The following is a 15,505-nucleotide window of genomic DNA, read 5'->3' as shown; positions in this document are numbered from 1 at the left end:
AAATCTATGTTATGGGACACCTGTAATATGGAAGGGCATTAACAGTAAATGGAATGCCTACCAGAGAAATCTTGGTTTAGAAGGTACCTGGAATAGAGAAGACATGTTTGTGGTCTTTAAGAAACTCAACATCTAATTTAGACCATGTAGTGACTTAGATCGTTAAAATGATTAAACATTTAAAGTCATCATTAGCAGACCAGAATTAACTTTAATTTTTTAAATAGCTAGACTTTTGTGTTTTGTAGCATGTAACAAGAGCAAATTCAAAGCAAAAGATCAGGAATTATTCACAAAACCAATTTTCAAGAAAAGTTTAAAGAGCAGTAAGCATTTAGTTTAATTTTTTGTCTTTATAGTACATTGAAGAGTAATGTTCAGTTTAAATTTGAGGCACTGTGGCAATCTCATCCTTCAAAGAAAGATTCAGAGATATCCATTTGTCTGGCTTATGGAGGCTAGAAAATGTGATTAATATTAATATATACACTACGGAAAAATCTTGGTTCTGCAAATTCTGGCCTTCAGCCCTCTGTCTCCCCCACTTACTTAGAATACTGCCAAGAAGCAAGCAAGCAAGCAGGCTAGGGAGGTGTAAGCCACTGAGAGCTTTAGAAATGCCATTGCAATTATTTTATTAATAGCTGCCTCTGTTCAAATTGTTTTGTGTAATTGGGCACGTAACAGGCATTGTGAATATAAATAATATGAACAGCTTTTCTCCACCATGGCCTCTTTAGTTATGTCAAGTTAATTTGCTCAGTATTCTCTTCATCAGTTTTCCCCACTCCCATCTTTGGCCTTTTATACAGCAAAGCTTTATGTATAGAAACCCCCTCTCTGCTATAACCTTTAAACTTGTTCAACATTATGAAAGGGATGTTTTTATCTGTAGTTTATCCTTGAGAAATGTGAGAATTAAAGAAGTTATTTGCTCAGTTCTCACAGCTAGTAAGTGGAATAAGTGGCACATGAACCCGTTCTCTCTGATTCCACAGCCCAAGTTCTTTTTTATTTATTTTTTATTTTTCATTATACTTTAAGTTGTAGGGTACACGTGCACAATGTGCAGGTTTGTTACATATGTATATATGTGCCATGTTGGTGTGCTACACCCGTTAACTCATCATTTACATTAGGTATATCTCCTAATGCTATCCCTCCCCCTCCCCACACACCACGACAGGCCCCGGTGTGTGATGTTCCCCACCCTGTGTCCAAGGGTTCTCATTGTTCAGTTCCCACATATGAGTGAGAACATGTGTTGTTCTGTCCTTGCGATAGTTTGCTCAGAATGATGATTTCCAGCTTCATCCATGTCCCTCCAAAGGACATGAACTCATCCTTTTTTATGGCTTCATAGTATTCCATGGTGTGTATGTGCCACATATTTTTAATCCAGTCTATTGTTGATGAACATTTGGGTTGGTTCCACGTCTTTGCTATTGTGAATAGTGCCACAATAAACATACGTGTGCATGTGTCTTTATAGTAGCATGATTTATAATCCTTTGAGTATGTGCCCAATAATGGGATGTCCATAGCCCCAGTTCTTAACCACCACGTCAGGCTCAGAAGTCTGTGTAGGTCAAGTACATGTGTTCCTTCTTCCTTCCATTCATTCTTTCCTTTTGTCTATCCACCAGCTTGTTTAATAAATGCAGTTTGATGTTTTTGAAAGTGGAGATGTTTTTCTGTGGTCATAATCTTGAAAAGAATCAGCAACTAATAACGTAGCCTTTAACCCCATGTGGCTGTTTAGCATTTGAAATGTGGCTAGTCGGAATTGGGATATTGCTGTCAGTGTCAAATACACATGGGACCTTGAAGACTCGGAATCAAAAAAAAAAAAATGTAAAATATCTTATTTTTTTTTATTATACGTTGACATAATATTTTGTGTATATTGAGATAAATCTGTTGTCAAAATTAATTTCACCTGTCTTGATTTGCTTTTCTATGTGACTACAAGGGAATCGACAATTACATATGTGGCTTGCATTTATGGATCACATTGTATTTCCTTTGGACAGCACCATCATAGATGGTTATCAGACTACTCTTAGGAGCCCTAGTTCTTCAGTGATGCCTAAGGGGACTGGAGGAAAATGGTTAGAGATAGAAAGTAAAAGTAGTTATAGGCGATGGTGAGATGTAAGCCTGATGACACTTCGACGACCAGCAGAGAGAGACTAATATTAATTGGCATTTAGTTCCTGTAGTACTTACCATGTACAAGTGCTTTGTCCAGCACTTTAAGTGAATTATCTTTCTAGATCCTTACAACAACCCTGTGAAGTAAGCACTATCATTGGCCTATTATAGATGAGACGACTCGAGCTTAGAAAGGCTAAGTAACTTGCACAAGATCCTACAACTAGTAAATAAATACTAGTTAGGTATGTAACGTCATGGCATGCAAATACTAGTGAATGCTGGAGCCTAGTGTCAAATCTGGGCATGAATCCAGAGCTTGTGCTTATATCCACCCTTCATCACCACTTATCGAAGGCAGAAAGGAGAACATTACCTAGACCTGATCTGCAGCAGCCCTTCTGCTCATTAGTATCTACTGGGGGTGCCCATTATTTTCTCCAGCAGTGAAAGGCATTATCTTTAAATTAGGGAATATAGTAAAAACCATTGATGTTCCAGGAATGAGCTCCAGTTATCAGGAAATAATAAAAAATCAAACTGAACGTGTTCCATTTACTAACTCACGGTTGTCCTAATTAGAAAGATATTTAACAGAAATTGTTTTTAGAAACTTGAAGCATACTTCAGATTCTTTTGTAACTGAGAGACGTGGATATATTTCATAGCAAGTACAGATTTTGTAAATACAAATATTAGAGATTTTTTCTCTCAGTGTATCAGCATGTTTAAAAAATTGGTATAAACTTAGCCACAAACTTATGACTGGCTATTTAAATTTTTTTCATGTTTTTTATAGGTTGATGCAAAAGTAATCACAGTTTTTGCTGTTAAAAGTAATGGCAAAACCCACAATTATGTTGACATCAATCTAATAGTTAATGTTCGCATATAGACATAATTTCATAGTGGTAATTTTATATACTCCTTCATAATATATACATAATTTGTGTATTTTTTTATTTTTTTGAGAGACGATCTTGAGATCCTCCTACCTCAGCCTCCTGAGTAGCTAGGAATACAGGCATGTGCTACCATACCCCAGCTAATTTTTTATTTTTTTGTAGAGACAGAGTATCATTAGGTTACGCAGGCTGGTCTCGAACTCTTGGGCTCAAGTGATCCTCCTGCCTCAGCCTCCCAAAGTGCTGGGATTATAGGTGTGAGACACTATGCCCAGTTAACTTGTGGTCTTAATAACTAATATTTGTAGCATCTTTACAATTGATATACTATAAATCCTCTTAATAATTTTTTAAAAATAAATTAATTAATTTTTTAAAGACAAGGTCTTGCTCTGTTGCCTAGGCTGCAGTACAGTGGTGTGATTATAGCTCACTGCAACCTTGAATTCCTGGGCTTAAGCAATCCTTCCACCTCAGCTTCTTGAGTAGCTAAGACCATGGGTATATGCCAACATACTCTGCCAAATTTTTTTATTTTTCGTAGTGACAGGTTTCATCATGTTTCCCAGGCTGGTCTCGAACTCCTGGCCCCAAGTGATCTCCCCCACCCCCCCGGCCTTGGCCTTCCAAAATGCTGGGATTATAGGTGTGAGTCACCATACCTGGTCTTTTTTTGTTGTTGTTATTATTGGAAGTATACACATTTTACATTTCTTGCTGTCGCATAGAAGATGATAGTGAAGATGATTCACATTAATAAATTTTTGCTGTTGAATTTATTTTAGGATAAATTATGAGTGAGATATAGTGAACATTTTTGTGATTCTTGAATCATACAGATGCAATGGAATTTCTAACGTAGGTCATAAAGATAAATTCATTGGCAACACAGCTTTACCCTCAGATGGGTGAGGGTCTTTGAGATCTTGCTTTCATACAATGTTTGATGACAAGGAAGTGGATTATCCCAGCAAATACTTTTTTGTTTGTTTGTTTTTTGAGATGGAGTCTCACTCTGTTGCCCAGGCTGGAGTGCAATGGCATGATCTTGGCTCACTGCAACCTCTACTTCCCAGGTTCAAGCAATTCTCCTGCCTCAACCTCCTGAGTAGCTGGGATTACAGGCATGAGCCACTAGGCCTGGTTAATTTTTTGTAATTTTTAGTAGAGATGGGGTTTCACTATGTTGGCCAGGCTGGTCTTCAATATCTGACGTCAGGTGACCCACCCTTCTCAGCCTCCCAAAGTGCTGGTATTACAGGTGTGAGCCATCACACCCAGCCCAGCAAATACTTTCTTCTAACTCTTGCTTTTGTCTGTTTTTTACAGTTGCGTTCTCTAAAATCTGACGAAAGAATTGTTGAACCCTAAATCATACGTGTGAAAGGTTGAATAGTAACCTTTGCACTAGATTTACTTTTGTGATAAGTGTTCAGTTATCTTTATGTCATTGAAGCAGACAAAGTGTGTTGGATAGAAATATTTCTGTTATGAGTATGGTATGTAGAGAATTGCTGAAAAATGTACTTATAAAGAGGTAGCATCTAAACAAGAAATAAAAGATGTGGCAATGTAGATGTAGGTGCAGATGAAGTATAAACACATACTTCATTGACAAAAATAATTATAAATGATTATATCATTTTCAATTAATTTCTGGTACTCATTGGCTTGCTTTATATCGATATCTTTTGTGTCTACCTATTATTTTTTATTCTACTTTTTCATGAGCGTTTTTTAAATATATGTTTGCTATATCCGCTACTATATAACTTGTCATGTTTTGATGACAAGTTATTGTCATCAAACTAACTGTTGTATTGTGAGCTTTTGCTATGGTAACAGAAAAGGTTCCAACATCTTGCTGGCTTATAACAACAAACATTTATTTTTTGACTGTATTATGTGAGTGCTGTTGGTAGGCTTGGAGGCTTGACTGGGCTCTCAGTTCAGCTCCACGGTGTTCTCTCACTCAGGGATATAGCCTGAAGGGCAGCCCCTGTCTCAGACATGCTGTTCCCATGGCTGAGAGTGGTAGTGTAATGAGAAGCATGTAACTGCATTGAAACCTGTTGTGCGAGGGAATGGTGGATAGGTTGTGTCTTCACATCCCATTGGCCAAAGTATATCACATGACCAAGCCTAGAATCACTGGGTTGAGGACTTCCACTCATCCCATGTGATTCCCAGACAAGTCACAGGGAACTGGATGGGATATGTTATAGGAACGGAGCAAAGATTCGGGATCAATAATTCCATCTTTTATTATACCACGATTGGTTATTTAACCGTTCTCTTGTGACTTGATATTCGAATTTTCCCCAATTTTAACTATTACAAAAAGCATCACTATAAACATTGATGAACAAGTTACATTTATTTTACTTGGAGAGTATTTCATTAGGGTTTAGTTTCCAAGGTAGGTTCTGTGGGTTAGAGGCATGAATTGCTTGTAGATCTTGTTACATATGGCCAGATTGCTCCCTGGAAAGACTATCAGCTTATAGCACCGTATCAATCTTTAAGTTTACAACTTTCCTCACATCCTGCTAGCGCTGGTTTTGAAATTTTCATTTTGTTAATTTCATAACTGCTTACCATTTAATTTTTGCAATTACGAATGATGGTATTTTAAAAATATTTAGAACTAATTATATTATTGATCTATTACATTGAATAAAACAAGAGCCACTTGTAATTTTCTTACCTTGTTTTGAAAATCATTAAAAAATACAAAAAAAAACCCCTCATTTTCATCCTCCTTGTTTTCTTGGCCCCATATTTTTCTCAATATAGTACTTTTTTTTTCTTTTGAGACAGAGTCTCACTCTGTCGCCCAGGCTAGAGTGCAGTGGCGCGGTCTTGGCTCACTGCAAGCTCCGTCTCCTAGGTTCATGCCATTCTCCCACCTCAGCCTCCGGAGTAGCTGGCACTACAGGTGCCCGCCACCAAGCCTGGCTAATTTTTTGTTTTTGTATTTTTAGTAGAGACGGGTTTCACCGTGTTAGCCAGGATGGTCTCAATCTCCTGACCTCGTGATCTGCCCGCCTCGGCCTCCCAAAGTCCTGGGATTACAGGCGTGATCTACCTCACCTGACCTTTTTTTTTTTTTTCCTTAAACCACTGAGCTTTTTATTGGCCTCCTGCTCCCCGAAGGGTACCCTGCTTCTGCTGGCTTAATGTCTCAGAACTTTGGTGGTGTTGGTCTCAGATACCACTTTGCCACTCACTTTGCGGCGGGTGGTGGTCTTTTGAACGGTTTGCATGGAGTTGCTGCTGTCCATCACCAAGATTGAAGATTGAAGTCCTCACCGTTTTCCAGCAGGCAGCGGTAGGTGGTGATCCTAGCCTCCGGCTTGACCTTGATGTTCAGCAGGACCTTGCACTCCTGGGCCTGGCGCTGCCCCTCTTCCTGGGTCTGTGCCAGCTCTGATGCCAGGTGCAGCAGGATCCCGTTGAGCTGCTCCATCTGCAGGGTGTAGCGGACCTCCACCTCCCTCAGGCTGTTCTTCAAGCTGGCCTTCAGATTTTTTGTGGAGTCCAGGTCAGTCTCCAAGGACTGGACTGTATGTCTCAGCTCCGTGAGCATCATCTCAGCAGCTCCAACCTTGGCGGCCTGCATTATGACCACTGTGGTGCTCTCCTCAATCTGCTGAGACCAGCACTTGTCCAGCTCCTCTCAGTTCTTCTGAGCCAGCTCGTCATGTTGGGCTCGGAAGTCTGCCATGATCTTGGCGAGGTCCTGAGATTTGGGGGCATCTACCTCCATGGTCAACCCAGAGCTGGCAGTCTGCGCTTGTAGGCCTTTTAGTTTGTCTTCATGGTTCTTCACGAAGAGCAGCTCCTCCTTGAGAGCCTCTCTCTCTGTCTCCAGCTGCAGCCAAGTGACATTGGTGTCATCAGTGACCTTGCAGAGCCCATAATGTCGCTCTCCACAGACTGGCGCATGGCTAACTCTGTCTCATACTTGACTCTAAAGTCATCAGCAGCAAGACCTGTGTTATCAATCTGCAGAACAATGCAGGCATTGTCCACAGTATTTGCGAAGATCTGAGCCCTCAGGTCCTCGATGGTCTTGAAGTAATGGCCCCAGTCTCTGACCTGGGGTCCCTTCTTCTCCAGGTGCTCCCAGATTTTGCTCTCCAGCCTCCGGTTCTCAATCTCCAGGCTCCTCAGCCTGTCCAGGTAGAAGGCCAGGAGGTCTTTCAGGCTTTGCATGGTCTCCTTCTCATTCTGGATGCCTCCTATTCCTGCCAGATGCCCAGCCATCCCTGTGGCCAGGCCCCTGGACCCCAAACCATCCCAGAAGCTGGTGGAGCAGGACACAGAGATCCGGAAACCAGAGCCCTGGGCATCTGCATAGACTCTGGCCACGCTGTTGGCCAGCTGGATGGCTGGATGGAGCCCAGGGACCGGTAATTGGTGGAGAAGGTGGAGAAAGTGGTGAAACTCATGCTGTCCGGGGAGGAGAGTGAAACTCATGCTGTCCGAGGAGGGAAGGACCCAGGCTTTGCTGATGACCTCAGTATGCTACTACTTCAATACATATTTATTCTGACATTAAAATAAGACAGTGAAAAAATAAAAATAAAACATACTTGATACGAGGTTTTATAACTTTTATCTCAAATCAAATCAAATCATAGTAATTATCACTACAGAACTGAGTGAGTGGTCAAACCTGCTCAGATGGCTGAGTTTTGTTTCATATTTGAAAGTCTTAAGAGGGAATTTATTTATTGCCCTGTTGCCTAATATTGGATGGCTTTAATTCCATGGTTTTCAGAATTGCCTATTGACATATGGTTTACCTACAAAATACCACCTGAAACATAAGAACTGGTCTTTCCTAAAGCTTTCCCCCCACAAACTGTAAATGAAAACTTTTTATTACTGACTGTATCCTCTCATTTGGTTTACCTTACGAGTGTCATGTTGCCTGCTGTTACACTTGTCTGTGGCTTCTGCTTAGAAATAATGGTGTCTAGACAGACCCATAAATATCCTGGGTTATATTTCCTCATTTAAGGCTCTGAGACTTCACAGCAGGGGCAAGAAGACTTGCAGGGCAGACACGAGAAATCTTCAGGCCACTCGATTCAGAGTCCATTGGCAGAATAGGCAGAGAATGTGCGTGCGTGTGTGTGTGTGTGTGTGTGTGTGTGTTAGGCTGGGATGTAGAGATGGGTTTTGGAAATGATAGTTGGGTCTTGAAACTACTATTGAAGTGCAAATACCTCCTCCTTCATTTGGCGGAGAAATGTCAAAAATCCTCAGAACGGAAGAACCCATTCTCTTTATTTTGGGACACAGCCTGGTAAAACTTGTAAGAAATTATTACAACTCTGTGGGAAGCAAGTGCAAGTGTGGGAGAAGCAAGTTGATGTGTGAAGCAGACGTCAGTGTGTGAACCAGAGTTTGTTTGAACAGTAGTAGTTGCTGGCGGCAGAATGTTAAAAATGTGAGTATTAAGAGTATTAATGATGTGACTATTAAGACTCGGATTAGTGTTGAAGAAATATGAACTTGAATAGATTTGCCATGAAAGTCTTTGGATTTTTTTTTCCTGGAATGGATTTTATTTCTATTTCAGTTCATTTTATATGAGTCTCCCTGGAATTCATTGCAAATTTCTTTTGAAAGGTAAGGACTCATTGATTTATGAAGTTTTGATTTTTTCCGAGGTAAATATTTGGGGAAAAGTTGGTACTGAGGTTCGGAGTAAATGGGAATGAGGGTGTTTTATATTAGTATAGAAGTTAAGTAATTACAGAATAAAAGCTTTTAAATATTAGTGCAGTAAAATAGGATGCTTGTTTGTATTGAATTGTTAGATATCTTGTCCAAATTTATAAAAAGAATGTCACTACTGAACTCTTAAAGATTGTCATGCCCATTGTAAATATTTTCGTAAACTGCTAATAGTTTTGACAACAAAAGGAGTGCTTATCTTTGAAATATATTCTCCTTCTCTGAATTATTTATTTTGGGAGAGTTGAGGCTAAGGGTGTAAAATGTATTATAAGGCCAGGTGCCATGGTGCACGCCTGTGATCCCAGCACTTTGGGAGGTCAATGTGGGTCGATTGCTTGAGCCCAGGAATTCGAGACTGGCCTGGGCAACGTGGCAAAACCCCGTCTCTACAAAAAATACAAAAAGTAGCCAGCATGGTGGCACACCCCTGTAGTCCCAGCTACTCTAGAGACTGAGGTGGGAGGATCGCTTGAGCCTTGGAGGCAGAGGTTGCTGTAAGCTGAGATCCTACCACTGATGCACACCAGCCTGGGTGACTGAAGGAGACCTTGTCTCAAAAAAAAAAAAAAGAAGAAGAAGAAAGAAAATATTATAGATTTATAGAGCTTTTTGGTTAGGGGTTGATCACTTATGGGACCCTGCACTGTGTTGCCCCTAAAGAGTTGGTGTTACCACTTATTACCCCTAATGAGTTAGTGTTACCATGTTCACTCCCTAGTACTTTCTCCTTTCTCTTGCATTTTCCTTCCATTCCTTTTTTCTTCCCTCCTAGCCTGAATGTTGGCCTACCAGTGAAATCTGCTTATGGCCTAACCTGATGGGTAATTAACAGACAATATGTTGTAGTCGACCTAAGAAGGCCTGTGACTGTCAGTCTGTTTTAACATACCTGCATCTATGAGGTATCTACAGTCAGCTCTGTTTTTCTTAAGTAGAGGTTTATCCATCACCAACAGTGAATGTTCAATGCAAGGAATAGCTTTTTAAAACATATGGCAAATTTGTGGTTCTTTAGAATCCACTGTCATATAGTGGTTAGTACTTTTTTTTGAGACACAGTCTAGCTCTTTCGCCCAGGTTGGAGTACAGTGGTGCCACTTCGGCTCACTGCAACCTCCACCTCCCAGGTTCAAGCAATTCTCATGCTTCAGCCTCCCAAGTAGTCGAGACTAAAGGCATGTGCTACCATGCCTGGCTAACTTTTGTATTCTTAGCAGAGATGGGGTTTTGCCATGTTGGCCAGGCTGGTCTCAAACTCCTGGCATCAAATGATCTGCCTGCCTCAGTCTCCCAAAGTGCTGGGATTACAGGCATGAGCCACCATCCCCGGCACGTGTTTGTTGATGTCCACAAGTTGTTAGAGGTTGTTTATACGGAGGATGGTAGCCAAAACTCTGTTCATTTCTCCCATGTCTCTGTAGAAGGAAAACCTGTGCAGCACACTCTATTTTGCTAGTGTACTCAGTTGTCAAACAGATACCCAACTTGTGTGTGACCAATCATCTTTTCTCCTTCACTCTGCTGCTTTGAAGACCTTGGTCTCTGAAACACATACTTTTGGTCAGGTATCTATGACATAGGGATTAGGACCCATCTTCTTGACTATTTTTGGCAGAGAGACAGGGTCTCACTCTGTCATGCCCAGGCCAGAGGATAGTGGTGTGACCATAGTTCACTGCAGCCTAGAACTCCTGGGCTTAAGTGATCCTTCACCTCAGCTTCCTGTGTAGCTGGGGCTACAGGCGTGCACTACCACACACAGCTAAATTTTTTAATTTTTAATTTTTTTTTTGGTCAGAGATGAGGATCTTGCTATATTCCCCGGGCTGGTCTCAAACTCCTGGCTTCAAGTAATTTTCCCATCTTGGCCTCCCAAAGTCTTAGAACTACTGGTGTGAGCCACCATGCCCGGCCTCATCTTTTTGACTTACATAGGCTGTGGCTAGTATCATCAAGCTGAAGCCCCTTTTTTAAAACAACTGTACCTCAATTTTTATTATTATTATTTTTAGATGGAGTCTCACTCTGTCATCCAGGCTGGAGTGCAGTGGCGCTATCTTGGCTTGCTGCAACCTCCACCTCCCAGATTTAAGTGATTCTTATGCCTCAGTCTCCTGAGTAGCTGGGATTATAGGCATACACCACCATGCCTGGCTAATTTTTGTATTTTTAGTAGAGGCGGGGTTTCACCATATTGGCCAAGCTGGTCTTGAGCTCCTGACCTCCAGTGATCCGCCCACCTCAGCCTCCCAAAGCGCTGGCATTAGAGGCATGAGCCACTGCGGCCGGCCCCCATACCTCTTAAAATATCTCAAGAATATTAAAACCAATTACCCTACCACTCAAGTATATCCACAGCATTTTTATATATTAGTTCTAAACTTTCTATTATATAACCGTAATCATGTCATATATTTAGAATAATACTCAAATAGAACAGCATATATACATATACAAATAGAATATATACATATACAAATATACGAATATATACATATACAAATATATATATATACAAATAGAACAGAGAATACTTTGTTCTGCTTTTCTTCCCGTTTATCTTATTAGTCACGCTTTTCTCTGTTGCTACATATTCTTAATATAATGTTAATGGATGTAGAGCTCATTGAGTAGTATGTTATAATTAACAGTTTCCATTTGTTGACTATTTGGGTTATTTCCAGGTGTGTGTTTGTCTATTATCAATAAAATACCATTAACGTCTTTGTACATACAGTGTCTTTTTTCTTTCCAGTTATTCCTTTGGGTTGAATTCCCAGGAGTAGGTTTAATGCTTAAAATAAAATAACATACACATTTTTCTGTTCTTTGTTGCCAAAACTTCTCTTCCAAGTATCGCCCAGCTTATATACTGCCAGATTTTATAATTGGTAAGGCTGTATTTAGTCACGGTTTTGTTTTATACATGAATATTAAATATTTATTAAGATATTGATGACTTAAAGTGAGAGTGTCTTACTGCATTTTTGATCCTCGGTAGGTGCTCAGTAACTTTTGACTTTAAAGAGAAGTGACTTTAGAGAGAAGCTGTAGAGAGAAGTGCTTATCAGTGTTACTATTTTCAATATTGTAACCATTCATCTTTCTGTGTATCTTACTGATGTTTACACATTCCTTACAGACTTTTAGTAAAAAAGCTATGAAGAGAAAAACATTTTAAAACCACCAGACTGCATTTGGCCGATAGTCTGCAAGTTCAGCTTACCTGCTTTCCCCACCACCTTGTAGATTTTTCTACTTGTGTTTGACTAGGTGTGTGTTCCTCAGCATGCATTTCTGCGTTAGTCTGAGATCCAGTCCATATTTTAGCCACATGACTGTTCAGAATCTTGGAAGTAAGAGGAAGCACTGTTATGTCAAAGAAGTTTTTGGTTAATAGAAAGGAATGCTAAAAAAGAAATTGTTAAAAAATATATAATTAAGTTTTAGAGAAGACTGAACTGGCAGTGGAAGTACTGATGCATGCTTCAAGCCTGTCCTCCTTTCGTTACAACGGCTAGGGTGATTAAATCCCTTTATTCAGAATGTTTGAATTCTGAAGTGATTTCCCCAGATACTAGGCCTTTTGCGTTAAGAATGAGCTGAGTCCCCTTGAGAATTAGGGCTTCTCAGTATAAATTTCTAAGTTGGCATTGGTCACTCCTGATCGAATGCATAAGATCAAGTTCTGGAACAGGGAGAGCAAAAGTATAGCCCCAGGATATTCTATAGAAACCTCTGCCTGCACCCAGACAGAAACCTCCAAACGTCCTTTACCATCTGGTCTAATGCATATGTCTTGTCTTGACCGGAGCTTACCTCTGCTGAAGGCGGGGCTTTCCTGCCAAGGCTCTGAGATCCGCACCTTCTCGCCTTTCCCTCCTTACATATATCACCTGTTCTTCCTTTTTTTTTTGGAGAGACGGAGTTTTGCTCTTGTTGCCCACGCTGGAATGCAAATGGTGTGATCTTGGCTCATTGCAACCTCTGCCTCCCAGGTTCACGTGATTCTCCTGCCTCAGCCTCCCCAGTAGCTGGGATTACAGGTGTGCGCCACGAAGCCCAGCTAGTTTTATGTTTTTAGTAGAGACATGGTTTCTCAATGTTGGTCAGGCTGGTCTCAAACTACCAACCTCAGGTGATCCACTCACCTTGGCCTCCCACAGTGCTGGGATTACAGGCATGAGCCACCATCCCCGGCCCACCTGCTCTCTTTACCACTTCATGACTTTCTTAGCTCTCCTCTGGTTTTCTATTTTTTCTTCTTTTCTGTCTCATCACTTCTTCCACACATCTGAAACCTAAATTAAACCTCGATTTTTCAAACACTTTGATAATCAGAATGCCTCTTCTCTGCTGTGTTTGGGCCAGTCAGTACTTGGATATAATCTTGGGTTCCTTTCATTGCTGTGGTTTTGGTGCTCTAAGAACTGTTTGTTTTTTTTTTTTTTCCCCCCTACCAGAGCTCTCTCTCTTTTTCTATTTTTTTTTTCTTTTAACTATCTGGGGACCTTGAGTCCTTACTTAACAGATTCTAAGGGTAGTCAGTCTCCTTGGAGTGTGTATTTTATTGGTAATTGAATACATTCAAATGACATTTTTCCTTAAATTCTTATCTGACCTTTAGAAAATCAAATAGTGACTTTTGGAATGGTATTTGAATTACTGTTGGTATGTGTATACTCTGACTCCAAATTAATTTTAGTCACTTTATTGTCTAAAAACACTACCCAGGCACCACTAGAAGTGACTTTAGCTTGGCTGGGCGCGGTGGCTCACGCCTGTAATCCCAGCACTTTAGGAGGTGGAAGCGGGCGGATCACCTGAAGTCAGGGAGTTCAAGATCAGCCTGGCCAACATGGTGAAACCCTGTCTCTACTAAAAATACAAAAATTAACTGGGCATGGTGGCGTGTGCCTGTAATCCCAGCTACCCAGGAGGCTGAGGCAGGAGAATCGCTGGAACCCAGGAGGCAGAGGCTGCAGTGAGCCGAGATCGTGCCACTGCACTCCAGCCTGGGTGACAGCGCAAGACTCCATCTTAAAAAAAAAAAAAAAAAAAGTGACTCTAGCTTGTTCCTTGAGAGTCCCTTAGGCCATGTAAGATGAAACTACTCAGGGCATATGTGTAACGGGCCAAGTCCATTTTGAATTTTTGCACCTCCTCCTACCATCCCCCATCTTTACCCATGTGGTCTAGTGGAAAGTGCACGCCTGTGGAATTTCAGAAACCTGAATCCCAAGTCACTAATTAGCTATTTTGGTTTTAGGCAAGTTACTTAGCCACCCATGACTCAGTTTCTTTGTCTTCGTCGACTTAATTGAATATGATTCCTAAGGTTCCCAGCTGCTCTGTACAGATTTATGATTTCTAGAAGACTTTTTGTTTTAACTCTGTGGTTCAGTTTGTGGTCAGAGTGAAAGAGGAAACTTCTGTGCTGTTTACTCTTCAGAAGAAACTAGTTGCCACGTTTGTTTTTGTCCAGGAAAGATTCAAGTAGCAAATTTAAATAGTAAATTTAAACTTCTGTTTTGCAGTGATAATTCATGTTATTTGAATGATCTTAGCATTCGCAGCTGACCCTTCCCATGAGAAATGGGACTGTAACATATGCAGTATACTTGGTTTTACATTTGTTTACATTACAATTAATTTTGTTTGGATATATTTTCTGAGGTTCACCAGGGTTGTTGAGATCATTTTAGAAAAAGTGTCCTGTCAGAGGTTGGAAGTGATTGGCATAAGAGGATTAGTAAAATTTAGCAGAAGTTTTGCTCCACTGTGGAAAAAGATACATATTCTGTTGTACCTCCGCTGCCCTCTGCAAAACGTTGCCTTCTGTCACAGTGCTGGCACCGACTTCTGAATCTTCGCAGAGATTTAGTGCTAATTCCGCGAAGTTCTTTAAAGTGTTTGTGGGACTGCTATATGTTACATATATACCTCTTTGGCCTCTCCTGAGCTGCGGTTTGCTTCCTTTAGGGAATTGCAACATGATCTCCAGGGTTTTGGGTTTCCTGATACCCGCCGTGGCAGATTCCTTTATAGTGTACACTTACTACGTTAATTTGTTCTGAAAGTTTCATAACTTATTTTGAAATAATTTGAGACACTTGGGGTGTTTCAAATTCTGGGCTGGAAATCTCTAGAGAACAGGATGTGATAGACAAAAGAGAAAAGAGAAGATTGGGAGGTGGGTGAAGGATTTTGAAATAGGAAGCCATAGCTGATATATCAGAGGTTGCTGGAGAGGAGCATAGTCTGAAAAAATACATTTCACAGGAGATATGTTGTCTTTCCATTGATCCTATTATATTTTGAATCCTTCTCCACCCACCACCTCCTCCCCTTTTTTTAAGAGATAGGGTCCCTCTTTGTTGCCCAGGCTGGAATGTATTGGCATGATCATAGCTCACTGCAACCTTGACCTCGTGGTCTCAAGGGATCCTCTTGCCTCAGCCTTCCAAGGAGCTGGGAATACAGGTGTGCAGCATCCTGCCTAGCTAATTTTTACCTTTTTGTTAGAGACAGAGTCTTGCTTTGTTGCCCAGGCTGGTCTTGAACTCCTGGACTCAAGCAATCCTACTGCCTCAGCCTCCCAAGTAGCTGGGATTATAGGCATGAGCCACCACACCCAGTCCCCTTCACTTTTACTGCCTTGATATATGCATACTGTTTCCTCTTCTAGGCCC

General features: G+C 40.9%; 1 protein-coding gene and 1 pseudogene across 3 annotated transcripts in view; one reads left to right on the top strand and one right to left on the bottom strand.

Moving 5' to 3' along the window:
* The window catches only part of PTPN14 (protein tyrosine phosphatase non-receptor type 14), a 197,990-nt gene that overhangs the window by 12,819 nt on the left and 169,666 nt on the right, over positions 1-15,505 (top strand). The gene's annotated exons all lie outside the window — the stretch shown is intronic.
* On the bottom strand, positions 6,128-7,513 carry LOC107129653 (keratin, type I cytoskeletal 18 pseudogene; annotated as a pseudogene).

The sequence above is a fragment of the Macaca fascicularis genome, chromosome 1 (assembly GCF_037993035.2).
Source record: "Macaca fascicularis isolate 582-1 chromosome 1, T2T-MFA8v1.1".
NCBI lineage: Eukaryota > Metazoa > Chordata > Mammalia > Primates > Cercopithecidae > Macaca > Macaca fascicularis.
This window is presented reverse-complemented; position numbering and strand designations above follow the sequence as displayed.